General features: G+C 42.5%; 1 protein-coding gene across 2 annotated transcripts in view; it reads right to left on the bottom strand.

Moving 5' to 3' along the window:
* The window catches only part of PRKCG (protein kinase C gamma), a 763,615-nt gene that overhangs the window by 219,891 nt on the left and 518,985 nt on the right, over positions 1–24,739 (bottom strand). The gene's annotated exons all lie outside the window — the stretch shown is intronic.

The following is a 24,739-nucleotide window of genomic DNA, read 5'->3' as shown; positions in this document are numbered from 1 at the left end:
AACTGTAATGGGAATACTAGACTGACAAATGCAATGAACTATCTGAAAAATGAATAACATGAAAATGGAATATGCATAACTGCTATGAATAAGAGAAATATAAGAGATGTTTAGCCATTGTATTGATCAATGCAAAAGAGCCCCCAAACCACGCCAAGGTAATCTCTATTTTTGGGGTCCATAACCTATGTGTAACCTCACCTGCAGTTAAAAAACTTGCTCTGTATGGGAAGCAAAGGACCACGCTATATATGTGAAATAAAACACATGGATATGGGTGGGGCAGGGTTCTCAGACAGAAAGTGTATACTAATTAAAGAATGTATGTCTGGAACTCCAAGGTGTGAACAAGGTGCAGGGCTCAAAAGCATACAACTATACAATAGGATAAAGAGTTGCATACTAGTCACAATGTATACGGGAATAATGAAAAGCAGAACTGCTATGGCAATACTAGACTGAAAAATACAATGAACTATCGGAAAAATGAAAAACATGAAAATGGAATATGCATAACTGCTATGAATAATAAGAATATAAGAGATGTTTAGCCATTGTATTGATCAATGCCATTTGTCTTATTTCACATATATAGCTTGGTCCTTTGCTTCCCATACAGAGCAAGTATTTTAACTGCAGGTGAAGTTACACATAGGTTAGGGACCCCAAAAATAGAAATTACCTTGGCGTGGTTTTGGGGCTCTTTTGCATTGATCAAAACAATGGCTAAACATCTCATATATTCCTATTTTTCATAGCAGTAATGCATATTCCATTTTCATGTTTTTCACTTTTTCAGATAGTTCATTGTATTTTTCAGTCTAGTATTCCCATAGCAGTTCTGCTTTTCATTATATCCCTATACATTGTGACTGGTGTGCAACTCTTTATCCTATTGCATAGTTGTATGTTTTTGAGTCTTGCACCTTGTTCACACCTTGGAGTTCCAGACGTACATTCTTTAATTAACCCAAAAGCAATGTCATCAAGCTATCAAATTTATCACGTGTCCCTTTTCACTTCATCGCATCTTTCCACATGTACATGTACATTTGGCCTGTAAAAGCACCTTCAACTCTAAAGGTGAAAGTCATGAAGATTTCATAGGCATATTTATAATGTTTCTCTAAATCCCATGTTGACCCTAATGCGGGCGTCACAATAGACGATCTATCATGCGATGCATCGTCGGGGTCACGGTTTTCATGACGCACATCTGGTTTCGTTCACGACGTCGTCTCGTGTGACACCTCTGAGTGATGGAGAATCGGTCACAAATCGTGAGTCGTGTACACGTTGCTTATTTTTTAAAAATTGTTTATTTTTCATGGCGCCGGTTGTTCATAGTACCCGGGGTAGCACACATCGCTCTGCGTGACACCCCGGGAACGATGAACACAGCTTACCTGCGTCCCGCGGCACCCGCCGGTTATGCGGAAGGAAGGAGGTGGGCGGGATATTTACGTCCCGCTCATCTCCGCCCCTCCGCTTCTATTGGCCGGCACCTGTGTGACATCGCTGTGATGCCGAACGTCCCACCCCTTCAGGAAGAAGATGTTCACCGCCCACAGCAAGGTCGCTCTGCAGGTAAGTACGTGTGACAGCAGTTTAACGACTTTGTGCGACACGGGCAGTGATTTGCCCTTGACGCACAAACGACGGGGGCGGGTACGATCGCTCCTGCGATCGCACGATAGATCGTACCACATGACGCCCGTATAAGGCTGGTTTCACACACCACGGTGCAACTATGGACTGCAATAAATGGGCCGGCCACATTTTCCAGACTTAACCTCAACAACCTCACGGGACCCATGGCGGATCCATGCATTGCGGTATATACTTGTATCGCAAAACATGGATGTATGTTATTATTGGTTAGTGTTTGCATGTCTAAATAAAAAAGAAACAGGAATATTATTCATAAAAAAATAATTAAAATGTCATCAAAGCAAGCTAGAAGATATAATTTGTCGGGGGAGGTCAATCAACTAAATCTGAGCAAGGGCCATAGAATAATAATATGGACACGCTCATCAGAATTTTCAGACTTAGCCTTCATTTAAAAATCATTAACTTTAAATAAATTAAATAACAATTTCCTAAATTTGCATATACTTAGCACACATTTTCCAGTTCTCATTTATTACAGTTTATTAAATCAATTGGTTTTCTTTAAAGAGGTATTTTGGACTTTGGACAAGAAAAATGAAATAAGGCTACAGAATTATTAAGTACAGGGCAAGAATACAACACTAATACATCTTAAACATGTATAATTATGAACCATTTTTGTTATACTGCTACATTCCAATGTCAATGCTTCTTTTCAAAAGGAACCATTCATAAATCATTGAATATGGTCATTTAGCTACTCTTGTACAATCTAAACTAATGGAATATTTCAAGTACATTAATTCTTATTTCAGCCTTCTAAGAACCGCTGCTTACTACCTTATAAATGTATAGGAATAGATAGAACATTATTAACTAACTAAAAGGCTCATCTAACAATTGTCAAAACATCTTGCTCACCCCAAGCCTTTTAGGCTGAAATTAATTTGACTGGGGATCCTAATGTGAACATGATGGTGGCAGTTAGGTTGATAGGAATGTGAAGCTTCTCCATGTCCAGAATGGCTTGTGAATAAATTCTGCTATCTACCAGAGGTCAAAGAGATAAAGTTTCTCCTTGTGGAGAAAGTAGATGAACTCTAGCGCCACCTTTTGGAAGTAGCAATCCTAAAAGACAAAAGTGACCCTTTAACGAGCCTTGTCATATGACTTAGGCGGGCTTTGCACGTTGCGACATCGGTAACAATGTGTTACCGATGCTGCAGCGATAGCCCCGCCCCCGTCGCACGTGCAATATCTAGTGAAAGCTGCCGTAGCGATTATTATCGCTACGGCAGCTTGACACGCACTTACCTGCCGTGCGACGTCCCTCTGGCCGGCGACCCGCCTCCTTCCTTAGGGGGGCGGGCCGTGCGGCGTCACAGCGACGTCACACGGCAGGCGGCCAATAGGAGCGGAGGGGCGGAGATGAGCAGGACGTAAACATCCCGCCAACCTCCGTCCTTCTCATTGCAGCCGGGCGGCAGGTAAGGTGATGTTCCTCGTTCCTGCGGCTTCACACACAGCGATGTGCGCTGCCGCTGGAGCGAGGAACAACATCGTACCTGTCGCACCATCGGCATTATGGAAATGTCGGAGGCTGCAGCGATGATACGATAACGACGCTTTTGCGCTCGTTCATCGTATCAAAAAGGTTTTACACGTTGCGATATCGACTGCGACACCGGATGTGCGTCACTTTCGGTTTGACCCCATCGACATCGCACGTGCAATGTCGCAACGTGCAAAGCCGCCCTTAGGATTTATGCCAGATCAGAACCTCAATTTGCAGGCACGGTGTTTTGGCATGATTGCCCCTCATCAGTGTAAAGTGTGAGATCTGATCTGGCTGTATGAGGAGCTCTAGTGGGGTCTAAGGGGAAAACTTTTCTCCTTCCAGAGACTGACAAACCAATCTGGCTGTCAGTGGTGAGGAGTCTCACTGCTGCAATACTCCTCTGGGAAATATGCAAATTGTCTCTTCAGGGAGGAAGGAGATGAACTCTAGCACCACCTATTGGAAGTAGCAATCCTAAAAGTCAAAAGTGACCCTTTAACGAGCCTTGTCAAATGACTTAGGATTTATGCCAGATGAGAACATCAATTTGCAGGCGCTGTGTTTCAGGGCGATTGCCCCTCATCATTGCAAAGTATGAAATCTGATCTGGCTGTATGAGAAGCTAAGACAGGGTCTGAGAGGAAACGTTTTCTCCTTGCGGAGACTCACACACTAATCTGGCATGCCAGTAGTCAGAAGACTTTAATCTGCAATGCTACTCTTGGAAATATGCAAATTGCCTACTCAGGGAGGAAGTATATTTCCCAGAGAAGCATTGCAGCTATAAGTCTCCTCACTACTGGCTTGCTGGATTGGTGTGTCAGTCTCCACAAGGAGAATTTTTTTCCCCTCAAACTCCATGTGGAGAGTGGCATGCCCATGTAAGGATACGTAAAAGCCATGCAATGCTCTTCTAGGAAATTAAATATGCAAATTGCTTTTTTGGAGAGGGAGAGGACTTGAACTCTGTTGTCACCTATTATAAGTAGCATTCTTACAAGTCAATATCGACCATTTAATGAGCCTTCACACATGACTTAGGAAAAAAGCCAAGCCAGAATCTCAATGTGCAGACACCATGTTTTTGGATATTGCCCCTCCTCAGTGCAAAGCATAAGATCTGATTTGGCTGTACATGAGGCTACTGAACAGAAAATCCTAAAGAAGACTGTTTGATCACTGCTCGGTGGTCTAAAGATCAAAAGCAGTTGGGTTACATAACAAGGCACATACAAGAGAAAAAAACTTGTAAATCTTCATTCCATTGGGATACTTAATTGTTATTTAGGAAGAGACAAACATGCAGACATAGATGAAAAGAGGTTAAAGAAAATAATGTTTCATTGTTTTCAACTGGACAAGTCATGAGTTCATATATTTTTAAATTTGAAGTTATTAATATCTTTTTTGGAGGGGCACAAACAAGTCCAATTTTGTTTTGGAGATTTAAGATTTTACACATCAAACTGAATTAAAACCCAGCATGATAAAATAATACGGAATTAAAGGGGTTGTCCACTTTACAAGGTTATTCAGCCCTAGGTTCAAGATTCCAAAAAAAAAACCAAACAAACCAAGCTCATACTCACCCCCCCATGGTCCAGTGGCTTCTCAACATTTCTCTGGTCTTTGTTGATTCGCTGTAGCAGCGATGGGACCAAAAGATTCAACAAATCTCGCTTTGTTCAATGTTGCTTATGAGGGCCACATGCAGAAATCCCCGAACTTACAGCCTTGGCTGCTCTCAATAAAGTTATTAATGATAGTCTGAGGAATGTTCTGCCACAGTGAATGTACTTGGCCAAATCATCAAGATTTGAAGCTTTTAATAGTTTATACTACATGAGTTTATATTATAGTACCTTGAAAAAGTATTCATACCCTGTGAACTTTTACCCCAACAAACTTAAAAAAAAGACTCCCACAAACTCTTTATTGATTATGTGTACATAAACATGTAGTGCAGTGTAAATATTTCAACCTCCTGCTCTGTGGCCTCCCTTCTAACAGTCTCGCACCCCTACAATCTATTCTACACTATGCTGCCCGACTAATGCACCTGTCCAAAACTCTCCTCTCTGCCAATCTGGCTTCCCATTGCCCAACGACTCCAGTTCAAAACCCTAACCATAACATACAAAGCCATCCACAACCTGTCTCCTCCCTACATCTCTGACCTAGTCTCCTGGTACTTACCTGCACGTAACCTCCGATTCTCACAAGATCTCCTTCTCTACTCCCCTCTTATTTTCTCTTCCCAAAAACGCATCCAAGATTTCTCCCGTGCCTCCACCATACTTTGGAATGATTTGCCTCAACATATCAGACTCTCGCATACCTTGACAAGCTTCAAAAGGGACCCGACGACTCACCTCTTCCAACAAGCCTACAACCGGCCGTAACCCTCAGACCACTAGAACACCACTTGACCAACTCTGCCCTCACCTACTGTATCCTCATTCATCCCTTGTAGACTGTGAGCCCTCGCAGGCAGGGTTTCCTCTCCTCCTGCACCAGTCTGTGTCTTGTTTTGTTTATGATTACTGTACTTGTCCATACTATATATACCCCTTTTTCATATGTAAAGCGCTATGGAATAAATGGCTCTATAATAATAAATAATAATAATATTGTGATAATATACTCACCTACCACGACCACCTCCGATGTCCAACTTCGTTCTGCTCCTCTCAGTAATGTTACCACAAATAAGATCTGCTGGCTCATTCTACACTCTATGTGTGATCCAGAAGTCTCATTTACAATGAAAACGTATAAAGCCTCTTTATGAAATTTCATGGACTAATATTGTAAAAAACACTTCTAGGTTATGCAGAGCACAGTGTGACCTGCAGAGCAGTGATGAGAAGAATGGCATTGGACATTGGAGAAGGCAGCAGTACGTGAATTTATTAATGCACTCACACTACATTTCATAGAGGTACGCACACATTTAATCAATAAAAAGGTTGTGGAAGTGCTTCTTCAAATATATGTTATTGGAATTTTATGTGATGTACCAAACACTAAGTAGAACGTATTTGTGAAGTCCGAAGGAAATTATATAAGATTTTCTAAGTATTTGAAATATATACAGTAAATCTGAAAATTTTAGTCTGATTCCTCCAAATAAAATCCTGACTGACCAGTTGCCTCCAGGAGTCACCTAATTAGAAAATTGAGTCCACCTGTGTGTAAAATAAATTATTCTCAATATAGCTACAGCTGTTCTGTGAAGGCCTCAGAGCTTTGTTTCAGAACATTAGGGATCAAACAGCATCAGGAAAACCAATGAACACATCAGGCAGATCATGGATAAAGTTTTGGGGAAAATTAAAGCAGGGTTAGGATATAAAAAAATATCCTAGGCTCTGAATATCTCACAGAGCACTGTTTAATCCATCATCCAAAAATGGATAGAGTATGGCACAATTTCAAACCTACCAAGACATGACCTTGCACCTAAACTGACTTCCGAAACAGGAAAGTCAATCTGGATGAGTTGCAGAGAACCAAAGTTCAGGCAAGAGAATCTGTCCACAGGACAATTATTAGTCATTTACTCCACAAATAGACTCTTTATGGAAGAGTGAAAAAAACAAATACATTTTTGAAAGCAAGCCATAAAAAGTCCTGCTTACAGTTTGCAAAAAGTCATGTAAGACATATAGCGAGCATGTGGAAAAAGATGTTCTTGTCATTTTAGACCAAAGTAGAACTGTTTGGGATAAATGCAAAAAGTATGGCAGAAAACACCTGGGGGAAAACACATTAGAAGCTGCAAAAGACTTGTGATTGGGGAGTAGGTTCACCTTCAGCAGGACAACAACCCTGCTAGAACTACTATGGAGGGTTTAGATCAAAGCATAGTCATGTGTGTGAATGGCCCAGTCACAGTCCAGTCCTAAATTCCATTGAGAATCTGTATCAAGACTTCACGGACACTCTTCGTCCAAGCTGACTGAGTCAGAGCTCGGGTTATGACTGAATCCTACCACTCACACCAAGATTGACAAACCATGAGATATAGAGAGGGGAGCCAGCACAATCTGAAAATGGCATGCATCATATAAAAAGTGCAAATTCACAGATTTATTCCAACTGTACTATAATATAAATTGAGATTTTTAGCAAATAATTGATCAATTCTTTGAGCCACCCCTGCCAACGTCACGGCAAATCTCAATAGGGGGGTCCTACACTATATTATGTATTTCATGTGCCATGCGGCCTCCTAGATAGAGTTAAAAGCAGAACCATAATGGAGCACACATACCTGTAACCTGTATATAACTGCTTCTATGTTGCAAAAGAGGCAATTGTGGATAGAGGCCAGCCCAGGTCCCAGTATGTGGACAGGCAATGCTAATTAAGCACCATACTTGGATCTGGTCTGCCTTTATCAATGGTTGCTGTCTGGCACTGGGAGGGTCAGTTCTGATATAGTCCTGGTATGTGTAGAGCTTGCTCCACATGCTGGGACTTGGGCTGGCCTCTATCCATAATTGCCTCTTTTGCAACATAAAAGCAGTTATATACAGGTTAAAGGTATGTGTGCTCCATTATGGTTCTGCTTTTAACTTCATCTAGGAGGCCGCATGTCACATGAAATACAGAATATAGTGTAGGATCCCCCTATTGAGATTTGCCGTGACGTTGGCAGGGGTGGCTCAAAGAATTGATCAATTATTTGCTAAAAATCTCATTTTTTATTGTAGTACAGTTGGAATAAATCTGTGAATTTGCACCTTTTATATGATGCATGCCAATTTCAGATCGTGCTGGCTCCCTTTTTTAAACAATGAGAGATATGTAAACCCTACAATCCCTAGGACTCTATTCGGACTAGGTGAAGCCCAAATCTGACCCTGATTTGTCGCTGCATGACTGTGGAGGTTAGCACCTTAAGATTATGCAATGGCAGCAACCCTCAACATCTGTTCACTCTGAGTGTCCTTAACTGCACCCTCAACTATAAACAATAAGAACAAGAAAAAGTATGCATACTGTGAATACTTTGTTTTCTTTTTTTTTCTTATTATTGTTTAAGTATGCATACTGACTGATTGCTGATTACTTGAAGCACCCTCAGTTTTTCTCTGTTTCTTAACTATAATCAAACTGTTACACAAAACAACAATAACCATAAAAGAGGTGAACACAGGCAGAGGGTGAGACACAAGGCGAAGAACATGTTCACACAGTCCTACAGGGAAGATAGAGAGATGGAATAAATCCAAAAGACTTATAGACTAAAGGCTACTTTACACGCTGCGATATCAGTCCCGATATCGCTAGCGTGGGTACCCGCCCCCATCTGTTGTGTGACACGAGCAAATCACTGCCCGTGCCGCACAACATTGCGCAGACCCGTCACACTACTTACCTGCCCGGCGACGTCGCTGTGACCGGCGAACCGCCTCCTTTCTAAGGGGGCGGTCCGTGCGGTGTCACAGCAACGTCACCGAGTGGCCGCCCAATAGCAGCGGAGGGGCGAAGCTGAGCGGGACGTAACATCCCGCCCACCTCCTTCGTTCCGCATAGCGGCCGGGAGGCAGGTAAGGAGAGCTTCCTCGTTCCTGCGGCGTCACACGGAGTGATGTGTGCTGCTGCAGGAACGAGGAACAACCTCGTTACTGCTGCAGTAACGATTTTTGAGAATGGGCCCCCATGTCACCGATGAGCGATTTTGCACATTCCAACAATGCAAAATTGCTCATCGGTGTCACACGCAACGGCATCGCTAATGCGGCCGGATGTGCGTCACCAATTCCGTGACCCCAACGAGTTCGCATTAGCGATGTCGTAGCGTGTAAAGCCCCCTTTATAGTTTACATGGAAATCCCCAAAATCCGAAGCGTAACAGAATGGGAAGAATGCTGGGAAGGAAAAACAACAAACAACCTGCAGGAAAAAGCATTAACGATAATTCCGCAAGAATATCCTTAACTCAAGAGTTGGGACTCCAAACATCAATCTATTGTGTAATATAGCCAGCAATGAAGCCATGTGCATGGTGAGTATAAATAACCCCTCCAAAAATGTGATAGGGCAAACAAAATGAAGTAAAAACAGCTGAATAGAAATATAAAGGAAAGCAAAGCAAAGGAAAGACAACTATCAGCATATCAACAGAGACAAAACAATCTGTGGTCCAACAGAGCGAGATACCAACCACACAATGATAAAACATTAAAGATAATTCCACAAGAATATCCTTAACTCAAGAGTTGGGACTCCAAACATCCATCTATCATATAATATAGGCAGCAATGAAGGCATGTTCATGGTGAGTATAAATAACCTCTCCAAAAATGTGATAGGGCAAACAAAATGAGGAAGTGAAAACACCTGAATAGAAATAAAAAGGAAAGCAAAGCAATGGAAAGACAAGATAACTATCAGTATATCAACAGAGACAAAACAGGCTGTGGTCAAACAGAGCGAGAAATCGACCACACAATGATAGATCACTTGATCGAGCCCCAAAAATTGAGCCATGGGCAAAACAATTCAGTGTCTGTGCAAAGCTGGTAGAGAGACATTGCCTTAAAGACTTACAGAAGTAATTGCAGCAAAAGATGTTCCTACAAAATATTAACTCAAAGGGACTGAATATAAATTCACAACACAAATTTCAAATTTATATTTTTGCAATAAAAATATTTAGAAAACATTGTACCATTTCCTTTTCAGTTCACAAATACTTGCTACTTAGTGTAGAGTAAAAGAAAGAGTTGATAAAACACTTGGAGAAAAAAAAGAGAGTGTACTTCTAACTACATAAAATTAAGCAATAGAAGCATCCGTAATTGAAAACTGTTCAAAATATAATTAAGAATGAATAAAAGGAAATGTGAAGGAAGCAAGATTAGAAGCTGGCAGAAGGATAACATATAAAGAGAAGCGAAAGTACTAACGCCTGGTGCCAAGTTAGCGACAGACATTGGATTCTGGGGGAAAAAAACCAACAGGGAATGGTGATGAGGTGGAAGAAGCATCAAAGTGGAAACAAAAGGACATGGACAGGACAAAGGTAGCGTCACTTAGTGAGGAGAGAGCACAGAGTTACAGATACCAGACCTGGACTGAAGCTGCAATGACATAAGTGTAAAGGGGGGTGTAAGTTCAATACCCCAAACTGGCAATTCTGGCTTGGATGCAAACTTGCATTTGAAACCACCAATGAGAACAAAATTTTGCAAATGTAGGAAGTAAAAGAAGGGTCGGGAGTGAAACAAATAAGGAAAATATTGGTATGGAGTGAAAGACATAGGATTTGGCTGTGATTTGAAACACTAAAGTCAGCTGGAGAGGAGAGGATGTGATTGAGGAATAGTAAGAAATAAAGCTGACGAGGTTTTATGAGTGCTGTAGATTTAAAAACAATGACGTAGGAAGCAAAATATGGGGTTTTACAGAGAAATAGTAGTCTGGACAATAGGATGGCAGGAGCCATGAATTTCCATGAAAACTACTTTTGAAGCTGTGAAACATAAAACCAGAAACTGATATAAGAAATAACAGAACTGTACATAGGTAGTATAAAATAAATGTATCTTTGGCGCATAATGTATCCTTGAAAATATGACATGCAATTGGTGCATATATAAACAGGTAAACCTTAAAATAATTAAAAAGAATTAAAACCTACAATGAATTCAATTTGCACATACATAACAGGTAAAAATGGAAACAAACATTGAAGGAATAAATAACATATTAATATTAAATACATATAAAAATATACCAAAAAACGAGTAAAAATATAGCAGCGTGAGACATAGGTAGTAAATGTTAAAAACACTGAAGTAAAAGGATATAAATACAAACTATATATATATGTGTGTGTGTGTGTGTATATATATATATATATATATATATATACATATATATATAAATATATATATATATATGGCTTGTTACATCATTACTTTTACCATTTACTACCTATGTCTCACGTTGATATATATCAAATATATCTGGTGGTTACCGCTTAGCATACAATAAATGATTCAGTTATTATTACCAAAGAAAGGGTAGAAACATGCTGTTATGCTCCCTTGCTATGTACAGTGGACAGGTGATGGAAATAACATAATAATATAAACAATTACATGAATGAACAAAACAGACAATGGATAGAAGGAAAGAAAAAATTAAAAATCATTGGGTGTTGCATGAACATCTAAGTAATTTTGTGTAACCTAAAGGGTGTCAAGGAGTTAATGTTATATATCCAGTGGAATTTTCTCCTTTACAGATTCTTCAGTTTATTTGGGACACTGCTTCAGTTTGAGTAATTGAATTACAGGTTACATCCCTGTTCTGCATTAGTGTGCAATGTCTAGACGAAGCGTACTTCAGAAAGCCCTTGGTAATATTACTATGATGGAAATTAAGGTGTCAGTGTAAAGTTCGTGTTGTTCTGCTGACATACTGTAGATTACAAGCACACTGTGTGACATTGATAACTTGGTTCTAGGTGTTAGTGCCTCTTTTATATTTTTCATTCTGCCTGGTTCTAATCCTGTTTCCTTCACATATCCTTTTATTCATTCTTAATTACTAGTTATGGGTGAGCACTAAAATGCTTGAATGCTTGTTACTCGATTTGAGCTAGTCAGACATCAGACGAGCTGGACGCAAGTAACAAGCTTTATGGAAAGTCAATGGTTGGCTTATTCTTGTCTCTGTCACATAGAGCCAGCCATAAACAGAGCATTTCTGTCGGGAAGAAGAGCAAGGGTTTTTTTTGGCCACACCACATCCAAGAAGGTTGTTTTATCTCCTGAGACTGGCTCTCCCTGGGGGTGCCTGCACATGTCATGCATTGAAGCAAGCCTATGTGTTGTGTTTATTGTTTTACAGATTAAATATCATCTTACCAGGCCGAGCTCAACGAGTACCCAAGCACCCCGATGCTCGATCAAGTAAGGAGCAATACCAAGCACACTCGCTCATTATTATTAATTACCTTTTGAATAATTTTCCATTACTGATGCTTCCTTCCTTCTTGTCTCTGTCACATACAGCCAGCCATAAACAGAGCATTTCTGTCGGGAAGAAGAGCAAGGGTTTTTTTTGGCCACACCACATCCAAGAAGGTTGTTTTATCTCCTGAGACTGGCTCTCCCTGGGGGTGCCTGCACATGTCATGCATTGAAGCAAGCCTATGTGTTGTGTTCATTGTTTTACAGATTAAATATCAGAGCACCTGCCTTGCCAGGCCGAGCTCAACGAGTACCCAAGCACCCCGATGCTCGATCAAGTAAGGAGCAATGCCAAGCACACTCGCTCATTATTATTAATTACCTTTTGAATAATTTTCCATTACTGATGCTTCCTTTGCTTAATTTTCCGTAGTTATGGAACAGGAAATTGAGCCCCAGTAACAAAAATAATGCTACGGTCTGTTTGAGTGAGCAATTTGAATGTATGTATAAATTATATGTAATAGATAAATATTTGGTAAGAAGACAGGTTTTACATGAAGTAGATTTTAGAATGTATTTTATGATACAAAATATTGCAATCTACTAGCTATTTTAGGTAATACAAACGCAGGACACAATGTAGTAAGGTTGTAGCTATGAGTTTAGATTAGATAGGGTTAACGACAGTGAGAGGAGAGGAAAGAGTATTAAAAGTGGCCTTTCTAGGGGTCGAACAGAAGAGGGAGTGGGCTTAGGTGCGACGCTCGGTCCCGGATCCCGAGGCCACCTCTAGAGGTCTGGAGCCTATGGCTCACCCCAGCGGGCTCGGTTTAACCATTCGTGAGGAATGGATGAGGAGTGGGAAGAGGGACAACGAGACAGTCCCAGATTACCAAGAACTATGTCAGAATTGTAAGGGAAGCTGAGGAAAGTATCAGGCAGTGGCCGCTATTCCCATATTGTGAAGCTTAAGTGAAGAGAGAAAAAGAGTATTCCCCCAGCTAGGGTGAAAGGATGTCGGTTACTATGTATGCCAAGAAGGTGTTAAGAACAAGCAAAACAAGTATGGTTAAGAAATCCCTGATGTGGTGTGGTTCCTTTATAGCAGCCTATGCATCTGTGTACAATAAGGTGGTTGGAGACCCAGGAATGTAATTGAATGCCGAGCACCCCACGGAGATGTGCCCATGCACAGGGATCACAAAGTATAGGAGTGAAATACCCAAGCGGCCCGATGCTGCCTTCCTACGCTAATGGCTAACATACACCAATAATATTGGGACAGTCAAAAAATTCAAGTTTACGTGAAGAACACAAATCCCTATTAAAAATCTCTTTATTTATTCAATTATTAAAATTGCCCAGGTGGGAAATTTTAATAATTGAATAAATAGATTTTTAATAGGGATTTGTGTTCTTCACATAAACTTGGACTTCCTATCATTACACACACTCTCTCTTTTTCTTTAAGAGTTTATCAACTCTTTCTTCTACTCTGCACCTTTCTTTCTTCTCTTCCTGTCTTCTTGCCTTCTTTTTTTAATTTGAATCTCAATGCCTCAGTGGGTGTTACTTTAGGCTTCTTCTAACCCATTTTGGATTATAGATATCTTCATGTTCCAGTGTTTGTTAATTTTTTTATCCCTTGATAAGGATGCCAAGACGGCATTGAAATGCGTGCCTTCAAAGAATACCATGGCAAGAGGTTTCATTCTTGCATTTCAGCCAATTTGTAAACATGTTTTTAGGCCATTTTGGTCATTTCCGTCTGGTGGGTTTTTTCTCTAGCCACGGGGCAGCGACCGCTTGCTATTGTAACCTTTACAGTGGTTGTGTCTTCACGCAATCACCAAAGATGAGCAATACTATTGTTTATTCTATCTCCAATATTAGGGTTTTACCCTATTGTGCGCTTCTTCCTTCGCAGTCACTGTTTCCTCAAGCGAAAGTTCTTGACATTATCCTTAGAATTTCTCTATTTGCTCCATTGATACTTACTGTTATTCCCTATCGGTTGCATTGGAGTCTTGTTATAGATCATTGGCTATATCATTAATTTTTCCTTTCCTCTTCAGCAATCCAAACCCTTTCTCTATAAATTACAGATTAACACTCCGGGAAATTAAAAATATCAACAGGAATATCATTGACAGTGCCGACTTTTTTTTTATCTCAATTGCTTTCTGATGTTTTAATTGCTTGTGTGCAATGAAAGTAAGGAACAAGCTGCAGACGAGCCTGTAATAATGCCTTCTCTGTCTTTACATACGCATTGTCAGACCATAATGAGCATGATTAAAGGGCGATCCGCTCAAAATCCCTTACAACTTGACAATGACTATCTAACCGCAGTGTTTTGGAACACATAATTATATTTCATTACTTTTCTTGCATGTTCACATCATTTGTCAGATTTTTTTGTTCTAATATGTAATGTAGCTTATAAGTGTTTTATGTATTCTAGTCTTGTCCTTGGTACGGAAACATCCAGTGCGGTCACAGTTTTACCAACACGGCGACTAGGAGCCAACATCTGGCCTTCACTTAGATCACTGAGCTAGGAATAGTTTTGTCCGGGCCAGAACAGTGATTTGTCTGTATAGATGCAAAGTAGATTATTTTTTACCGTCAGTTAAGCGCGTCACTAGGAGGTTGCAGATGGCTTCGTCACCCCCTTGTCACACATGATGCCGGAGGACATGTAAATGTGCAACTTCTGGTTTACGAGAGCACTGAAATTATTTCTAAATTTGCTCAAGGTTGGTTAAAGAAATGCAGGCGAAAACTATGTGCATGACAGCTTTAGAGAAATAATATTCATAGTCATCAGATGGGTTTTATCCTAAGCAAATAAACAAGGCTAAATATTAGAATAACATAAAGTACATGGCACACAATGCTATTGAGGATGTGGTCTATCCTGTAAGGAAAATGTACTGTTGGCAAAGATGTTCTAAAAGGAATCTGTCAGCAGGTTTTTGTGGCGCCCCTATGGCTTCAGGCACCACAGGGTACTGCACCTCACTTAAGGTGTAGTATTCTGCTTGGATGCGGAGGAGGTCGTCCCCGGTAACAACCACAATGAACACATAACACGGGGATTCGGTCACTGAGACCGGGCTAGGGTAGGAGCTGGGGTAGCCTTCACGAGGTATGGGACCTCATACCCACTAGTCAGGAACCCGGGAGGCAGGGCACCCACAGGGGGAAGTTAGGAGCCATCCAACACACAATAGGGAAGTCTGCACCGGACAGTGTCCGTGTGAGGTTGCACTTTGGAGGAGCAGCAGAAAATGAACAGTTTGGGGCCCGTGGTCTGGAGCTGTAAGCTCAACCCTGGTTCTTAAGAAAGGAAGGGGAATCCCAGGGTTCGCGGGGAGTGCAGCATGCACCCGTGACTTGTTCCACGGCCCAGGATCTGGGGTGCAGGGAGACCATTGAAAGGAGACTAACAGAAGGGACCACTAGTCACAACCTCCGAAGTATCCGTGATCGGCTGGAGTCCATCACAGCTGGGATCGGCACTTTCCAATAACTGAATGTGTGAGCAGTGAGTAAAGAGCTCTTGAACTGCACCGCTTGTGTCGTTACATTACTGCCATCGCCCATGGCATCTCACCCCCAACGCTGTCAGCAACCGATAGACGACACCACCATCCTCCTTGGGGCATGGCTCTGCCTGTGGAGAGCTGAATCATCTGAGTTGCGTTGTTAGGTGGACTCACGAACAACAACCCCCATTGTGCACATCCCCAGCCTTTTATTGACACCCAGGGTCACGGAACCGGGCAAGACCACCGCGTTGTCCCAGGAGAAGCACCACGGCCCACTGATGAGTAATCTCCAAGCCCGTGGGCGCGTAATTTTAATATAGAATCCCAGACCAGTATGATGTAGAGGCAAAGAGCCCGATTCCAGCGATGTGTCACTTACTGGACTGCTTGATGACATTTTGATAAAAACCCTGTTTTTTCCTACTGTAGATGTAAGAGTGGTCAGAATACTGAGCTGTGTATAACCCCACCCACATTGTCGCCAAGCTGCCAATCAGGGGTGGAGGTGGGGTTACATAGATTAGCTGGATTCCCTGGCACATAAGAACTAGTCTAGCAGTCACAATCTACTGCTGATACAACTGATTGTATTGGAACTACAATAGCAAATGAGTCCATGCACTCAGTGGGAGGCATAGCTAGTATTACAAGGAGGCGTTGTACTACCCCCTGGAAGACACATAAAAAAGAGAATTTGATTCAGTTCTGGTGCAATATTAAAAATATTCTGACTCCCAAACTGGGAAAGATTATGTATAACTAAAATTATAAGGAGGCATTACAATACTGCCTAGAAGAGACAAGGAAGGGGAACAGTGATTCAATTCTGGTACAATTTTAAAAAGATTGTGACTCCAAGATTGGGTAATGCTTTTCCAGCATTGTGGAGACCATGTCACTTGGTGAACAAAACATTGTAACTTTGGGTCCGTGGCCATGAAACCCCCCAGATCTCAGTCCCATTAAGAACCTGCGATCAAGCCTCACAAGCGACAAACAAGAACACAGAAGTTGAGATAAATTTCCAAGCACTGATTAAACATGAATGGGTCATCAGTCACGTTTTGGCCTAGAAGATGATATCAAGCTGCCAGGACAAAATGCAAAAGTCTTGAAAAAAGTTTCAATACTGTAGATATTGAGTTTTACATAAACTTGATATATTTGTCAATAAAAATGAAATGTATTCCGTTTTCTGAGGCTTTGCTTTATTTTAGTATAGGGACTCGCGAGACAAGGAGAGCCCTTGACGTGGGTTGTAAACTTGTGTATTTTGACTAAAATATCAACCAATTCATTTACTGTATATTATATTTTTAGGGGGGGCAGACAGCCTAATCTACTAGTATGGGCATCACTAATAGGCCCTCTTTACATGTTTCTGTTTCCGGTACATTTGGAATCCATTTTCATCCGTATCAGAGACACGTTCACACAGATCCTCATTAAAATCTATGGGCATCTTCACACAATTGTGTCTTCACACAGACCATGTTTTCGTCTGAACCACACACATGTCCTTTTGATCCAAAAAGAGACATGTCCATTGTTTAGAAGAGGAAATTGAACCAAAATGACAACCAGATATACGTTTTAGTAATACAAGTCATAGAAGACACAAACACTTGCTATTCTATTCGGGAGTTCTGGTCATCAATGCTTCCTCTGACATTAATTTTCAGACACAGGCAAATCCTTTTTGTAAATCCTTTGTCTCTCACAAATTAAATTGAAAGGACAATGCATTCATTGCAGCCAACTTGTTCCCGTTTCATGTGCACATGAATCATGAATCATGTCCCAGCTTCATTATCAGTGACCCAAATATTGCACCTTATGTCCTGTAGTTGTTACTTTTTAGTTATTTTCAATAAAACCTTTTCCCATACAATGAATCAATGCTGATTGTTTCTGGAATTCAGAAAAACTAGCATTTTATTATCCCTATTTATTTAGTATATTATGAAACAAGATAAGCAAAACGACTGTCACAGGGAGGATTTTAAAAAAAAACACCAACTGTCAGGGCAGTGTCAGGATCTGTGGAAACTAAAGATGTGCCTGATAACTTTTCTGATGTCTGTGATCAGTGCAGGCTCGGGCATCGACCAACAGACTTGTAGTTCATAGGCAGGCTAGTAAGAGTTAATCTCTGCTGGGCAGCTTGTTAGTCTCCTTTGATCACATGCTGTGGGGGACTTTGATGTGTTCTTATGCCTGATGGTCCTGAGGAAGGGAGCTGAGACTCCAGAAACGCGTAGACCTGTGCAAAATAAAGATCCATTAATCTGAATACCTGAGAAGTGATCATTGGCGCGGCTCAAAAAAAACCCTATTTTCCTCTATTGTTCTCTGTTATCTGCAGTCTGGGTTGCTGCTGCCTTGATCAAAACTTTCCATGCCTGCATAGTAGTTGTGACTTTCACAACTTCACTTGGTGAGTATTACTGCTCCTTGTCTCTACTAGAGATGAGCGAACCGGTCCCGGTTCGGCTCGAGGCCGGTTCGCCGAACGGGGGTCCCGTTCGAGTTCGGTTCGTCGAACGTTCGACGAACCGAACTCGAACGTATAGGCTATAATGGGAGGCAATCACAAACACATAAAAATGCATTATAAATGTACACAAACAGTTAATAAACATTGCCATAACACTTACCGGTCCTCGCGATCCCTTCTGCACTCTGTCTCCTGCCGCTATTCCATCCGATGATCGCTGAATCCTCCCGGTGACCTGCACTGCCAGCAGAGAAGCAGGACCTATCGTGACGTCAAAATAGCCATGTGACCAGTCACGTGGCTATTATCTCATTGGCTACAGACTGGTCACATGACTATGACACGTCATGTAGGACCTGCGAGTGCATCTCTCCGGTACACGGTGCACATATGTGTATCGCCGTGTACCGGCGACATGCTCTAGCACACGGTCGACTCCCCGTTCCGTTAGGGACCGGCTGACACAGCCGGTCATTAACGGAGATCACCGTTGCCATAGCAACGCAGTTAGCGGTGACGTCACCGCTAACCGCGGCTCCGGGAGCACCGTTGCTATGGTAACGCGTCTGTCAGCGTTACTGCTAGCAGCCAGCAGTGATCACTCACGGAGTGAAGGCTGCACGCTGCTTCCCGATTGTAGTGAGCATTGTAGTTAGGATGGAGGTTCCCCAGCCCCAAGTGATGCCCCTCACTACAATCGTCACTACTACTACACTAGAAAGAAAGAAGACAGAAGAGCAGGATCGTGGAGGGCTGACAGGGGTAATAAAGATGGAGTCTCTAATGTGTCTGTGTATTTATTTCTATTAAAGTATTTTTTCTCTGTGTGGTGTCTTTTTTTAACCCTTTATTGGAGATTCTTAATGGCCGGGTCAAACGTGCCTGACATTAAGAATCTCTGGCTTAATACTGGCTGGTAAATCAAAGCCAGTATTAACTCATGATTACCCAACAAGCCACCCGGCTCAAGGGCTGTTGGAAGAGTTGGATACAGCGCCAGATGATGGCGCTTCTATGAGGGCGCCATTTTCTGGGACGGCTGCGGACTGAAATCCGCAGCAGAGGCGCCCACAAACCTCGGGCTAACCTGTGCTGCGGATTCCAATCCCCAGCTGCCTAGTTGTACCCGGCTGGACACAAAAATAGGGCGAAGCCCACGTCATTTGTTTTTTAATTATTTCATGAAATAAGTGAAATAATTAAAAAAAACGGGCTTCCCTATATTTTTGGTTCCCAGCCGGGTACAAATAGGCAACTGGGGGTTGGAGGCAGCCCGTGGCTGCCAGCTGTACCTGGCTAGCATACAAAAATATGGCGAAGCCCACGTCATTTTTTTGGTGGGCAAAAAACTTCTGCATACAGTCCTGGATGGAGTATGCTGAGCCTTGTAGTTCTGCAGCTGCTGTCTGCTCTTCTCCATACAGACAGACAGCAGCTGCAGAACTACAAGGCTCAGCATACTCCATCCAGGACTGTATGCAGAAGTTTTTTGCCCCCTGAAAAAATTATGTGGCTTCGCCATATTTTTGTATGCTAGCCAGGTACAGCAGGCAGGTACGGCTGCCCCCAACCCCCAGTTGCCTATTTGTACCCGGCTGGGAACCAAAAATAAAGGGAAGCCCTTTTTTTATTATTTCATGAATTTCATGAAATAATTAGAAAACAAATGACGTAGGCTTTGCCCCATTTTTGTGTCCAGCCAGGTACAACTAGGCAGCTGGGATTGGAATCCGCACCACCGGTTGGCCTGAGCTTTCTGGGCCCCACTGCTGCGAATTGCAGTCTGCAGCCACCTCAGAAAATGGCATTTTCATAGAAGCGCCATCTTCTGGCGCTGTATCCAACTCTTCCAGCACCTGCCTGCTATACCTGGCTAGCATACAAAAATATGGCGAAGCTCACGTCCTTTTTTTGTAGCTTTTTGGCAAAAAAAAAAAAAATGCTTCCCTGGATTTTCCATTGCCAGTGAAGGTAACACCAAGCAGTGGGGGTTAGCAGCCAGTAGCTGCTTGGATTACCCTTAGCTAGCAATACAAAAAATGCAGTGGGAGCTAACATATATTTTTTTTAATTATTTATTTAAATAACTAAAAATAAAATGGGCTTCCCTGTATTTTGATTGCTGGACATCACAGTGCTGTAAAAATAAATCTTTAAAAAAATGACGTAGCGCTCCGCGGTATTTTTGATTCTCAGCGCAGATAAAGCAGACAGCTATGGGTTGCCACCCCCATCTGCCTGCCGTTACCTTGGTTGGCAATCAAAATACAGGGAAGACCATTAATTTTTTCTATTTAAAAAATAGTTAAAAAAAAAAAATTACGTTGGGTCCCCCCATTTTTGATAGCCAGCTAGGGTAAAGCAGACGGCTGTAGCCTGAAAACCACAGCTGGCAGCTTTACCGTGGTTGGGGATCCAATGTGGAGGTCCCCTCAGGCTCTTTTTTATAATTATTTTATAAATATTAATAATTACACAATAAAAGTAGGGGACCCCCCAAATTGGATCACCAGCCAAGGTAAAGCGGACAGCTGTGGTCTGGTATTCTCAGGGTGGGAAGGTCCATAGTTATTGGGCCTTCACAGCCTAAAAATAGCAGGCCGCAGGCACCCCAGACGTGGCGCATCCACTAGATGCGCCAATCCTGGCGCTTCACCCCAGCTCATCCCGTGCCCTGGTGCAGTGGCAAACGGGGTAATAAATCGGGTTGATACTAGCTGTAAAGTCACCTGAGATCAAGCCCAGCAGTTTGTGATGTCATGGCGTCTATTAGATACCCAACATCATAAACTGTCAGTACTAACAAAAACAAAAAATCGACAAAAGAAATTTATTTGAAAAAACAGTCCCCAAAACATTTCCTCTTTCACCAATTTATTGTAAGAAAAAAAATAAAGGGGTCCCACGACGACTCTGGACCGTCTAGAATATGGGGGGGAGACACTCAGGGAACGTATCCCCCATTTTCTAGGAGTGCGGACCCTTCATGTGAGGAGTGTGGGTGCAATGAATCTGCACTCACTCTCCCCGGGTCCACAGCAGCAGAGTCCATGTCGTAATGGTTGCTACCAAAGCTGCAATGCCCTGCTCATGAGGTAAGGGCATGCCTAATCAGGAGAACTACTGTAGAGGAAGCTCTGCTCACTGGTATATAGGTGCTCAGAGGTAATAATAGATAAAATTAGTGAGTAACCTCGGCACTCTATATCTCCCAGACTAAGTCAGTAAGTCACAACGGATAGTAATGCAAAATCACTCTTTATTGGTCCGTATTAAGAAAATTTTTTTTTCATAAGCATATATGTTTTTGTCCAAAACAAGTTACAAATGACGTTTCGGCCTGAGCCTTCGTCAGATTGGACTTATCTGCATGTAATCATGAAAAATGACAATAATCAGTATCACATAAGAGTGAGAGAACAATAACATAAACTCGAACAATGTAGAGGTACAATTGGGATGCAGCAAAAAAATTGCAACACAGCAAGAAATGAAACACATGATACAAATGTCATAATACAGTACAAGGACAATATAGTAATGACAAATATGGGGTCAGAGTAGACTTAGACAGCTCTGGTACGAAAGAGATGTCAATCATAAAGTAACATGTGCAGTAGGTGTAGAGCTACACTATGCATGGCAGAGCTAATGGGTAGACCGACCATAGAAAAAGTAGAGAAAAAGTGGAGAAAAAGTGGAGAAAAAGTGGAGAAAAAGTGGAGAAAAAGTGGAGATTAAGAGGAGAAAAAGTGGAGAAAAAAGTGGAGAAAAAGTGGAGAAAAAGTGGAGCATAAGTGGAGAAAAAGTGGAGAAAAAGTGGAGAAAAAGTGGAGAAAAAAGTGGAGAAAAAGTGGAGAAAAAGTGGAGAAAAAGTGGAGAAAAAGTGGAGATTAAGAGGAGAAAAAGTGGAGAAAAAAGTGGAGAAAAAGTGGAGAAAAAGTGGAGCATAAGTGGAGAAAAAGTGGAGAAAAAGTGGAGAAAAAGTGGAGAAAAAGTGGAGCATAAGAGGAGAAAAAGTGGAGAAAAAAGTGGAGAAAACGTGGAGAAAACGTGGAGAAAAAGTGGAGAAAAAGTGGAGAAAAAGTGGAGAAAAAGTGGACCATAAGAGGAGAAAAAGTGGAGAAAAAAGTGGAGAAAACGTGGAGAAAAAGTGGAGAAAAAGTGGAGAAAAAGTGGAGCATAAGAGGAGAAAAAGTGGAGATTAAGAGGAGAAAAAGTGGAGAAAAAGTGGAGAAAAAGTGGAGAAAAAGTGGAGAAAAAGTGGAGCATAAGAGGAGAAAAAGTGGAGAAAAAAGTGGAGAAAAAGTGGAGAAAAAGTGGAGAAAAAGTGGAGCATAAGAGGAGAAAAAGTGGAGAAAAAAGTGGAGAAAAAGTGGAGAAAAAGTGGAGAAAAAGTGGAGATTAAGAGGAGAAAAAGTGGAGCATAAGAGGAGAAAAAGTGGAGAAAAAAGTGGAGAAAAAGTGGAGAAAGTGGAGAAAAAAATGGAGAAAAAGTGGAGAAAAAGTGGAGAAAAAGTGGAGAATAAGAGGAGAAAAAGTGGAGAAAAAGTGGAGAAAAAGTGGAGAATAAGAGGAGAAAAAGTGGAGAATAAGTGGAGAAAAAAATGGAGAAAAAGTGGAGAAAAAGTGGAGAGAAAGTGGAGAAAAAAATGGAGAAAAAGTGGAACACCCTTTGGTACCTTTCATGTGGCACTAAGGGGTGCTTAGCTTTGTATTTAGCCAAAAAAATGAAAAAAAAATGACATAGGGTTCCCCCTAGTTTTGTAGCCAGCTAGGGTAAAGCAGACGGCTGCAGCCTGCAGACCACAGCTGGCAACCTCACCTTGGCTGGTAATCCAAAACTGAGGGCACCCCACGCTGTTATTTTAAATTAAATAAATAATTAAAAAAAAAAACACGTAGGGGTCCCCCAAAATTGGATCACCAGCCAAGGTAAAGCAGACAGCTGGGGCCTGATATTCTCAGACTAGGGAGGTCCATGGTTATTGGAATCTCCCCAGCCTAAAAATAGCAGGCCGCAGCCGCCCCAGAAGTGGCGCATCCATTAGATGCGCCAATCCTGGTGCTTCGCCCCAGCTCATCCCGCGCCCTGGTGCGGTGGCAAACGGGGTAATATTTGGGGTTAATACCAGATGTGTAATGTCACCTGGCATCAAGCCCTGGGGTTGGTGAGGTCAGGCGTCTATCAGATACCCGACATCACCAACCCAGTCAGTAATAAAAAAAAAATACACGACAAACACATTTTTATTTGAAAAAACACTCCCCAAAACATTCCCTCTTTAACCAATTTATTAGATTGAAAAACAAATCCAGGTCTGGTGTAATCCAAGGGGTTGCCATGACGATGCACACTGTCCCAGTCAATGAAGAGCAGGATGTTCCCCATTGGCTGGGAGAGCAGTGCAGTGACCTGAGCTAACATCAATGGGTCAGCCCAGGTCACTGCAGGGGGGTGACAAGTGCTGCTGTCAGTGAGGTACATTACCTGCGCTGATCTCCAGCACACTGACAGCCCCTGTCACTGAGGTCAATGACCGGCGCCTTCACATCAAGTATCGCGAGAGGTCCGTGACGTCACCGCCAGTGTCAGTCTCGGGTCGGAAGCGATAGGTGATGTGACAAGCGGCGGCCATGGAGGACAGTGACAGCGCTGAGGTCGGGATGGCGGGACTTCATCACCGCAGGTAAGCCGAGCGAGCGAGCGAGCGAGCGGCGGGGGCGGGCGGGGGGGGGGGGTGGGGTGGATGTGTGTGTGTGTGTGTGTTTGTGTATGTGTATGTATGTGTACATGCCGCGGGCAGGAGGGGGTGGAGCGAGCTGAGCGGGAAAGTGTGGGCTTCCTGCACGTAACTAAGATAAACATCGGGTTACTAACCAAAGCGCTTTGCTTGGATACCCGATGTTTATCTTGGTTACCAGCTTGTGGCAGGCTGCCAGCGATGGCTCCTGCTCACTGTAGCTGTAAAAAGCCCTGCTTTTTGCTGCTAGAACCGTTCTCGAACGTATCTAGAACTATCGAGCTTTTAGCAAAAAGCTCGAGTTCTAGTTCGATCTCGAACAGCCCAAAAATCACTCGAGCCTAGAACTGGAGAACCACGAACCACGAACCGCGCTCAACTCTAGTCTCTACCCCGTGTGTTATTGGGGTAAAACCCTATTGCGCTTCTTCTCCACAGCTTTTTACTCATTTCCTTATTGTTTGGACACACGTAAGTATTTTGTAACGGAACGTGTGTCCGTTCCGTACTTACCTGCGTCCATTATTTTCTCACGCTGACATGTCCACGTATTCTCCGGCAGCATGGGTGTCACACGGCCCGCACCCGTACCACACGGATGTAGTGTGGATGCGGTTCCGTGTGACACGCGCCGGAGAACACGTGTCATAAATTTAAAATTAAAAAAACACATACTCACCTCCACCATCCCCGCAGATTCTTCCGCTGCAAAATGTTCCTGTCGGCCTCCACTCGTTATGAGCGTGTAAAAGAGGTGGGCGTGCGGTCACGAGCCGGACGCAGCGTCAGCGGGGAGTGGGAGGGGCTGGAGCCGAAGATCAGAACCCTGGACAGCA

The sequence above is a fragment of the Anomaloglossus baeobatrachus genome, chromosome 11 (assembly GCF_048569485.1).
Source record: "Anomaloglossus baeobatrachus isolate aAnoBae1 chromosome 11, aAnoBae1.hap1, whole genome shotgun sequence".
Taxonomy (NCBI): Eukaryota; Metazoa; Chordata; class Amphibia; order Anura; family Aromobatidae; genus Anomaloglossus; species Anomaloglossus baeobatrachus.
This window is presented reverse-complemented; position numbering and strand designations above follow the sequence as displayed.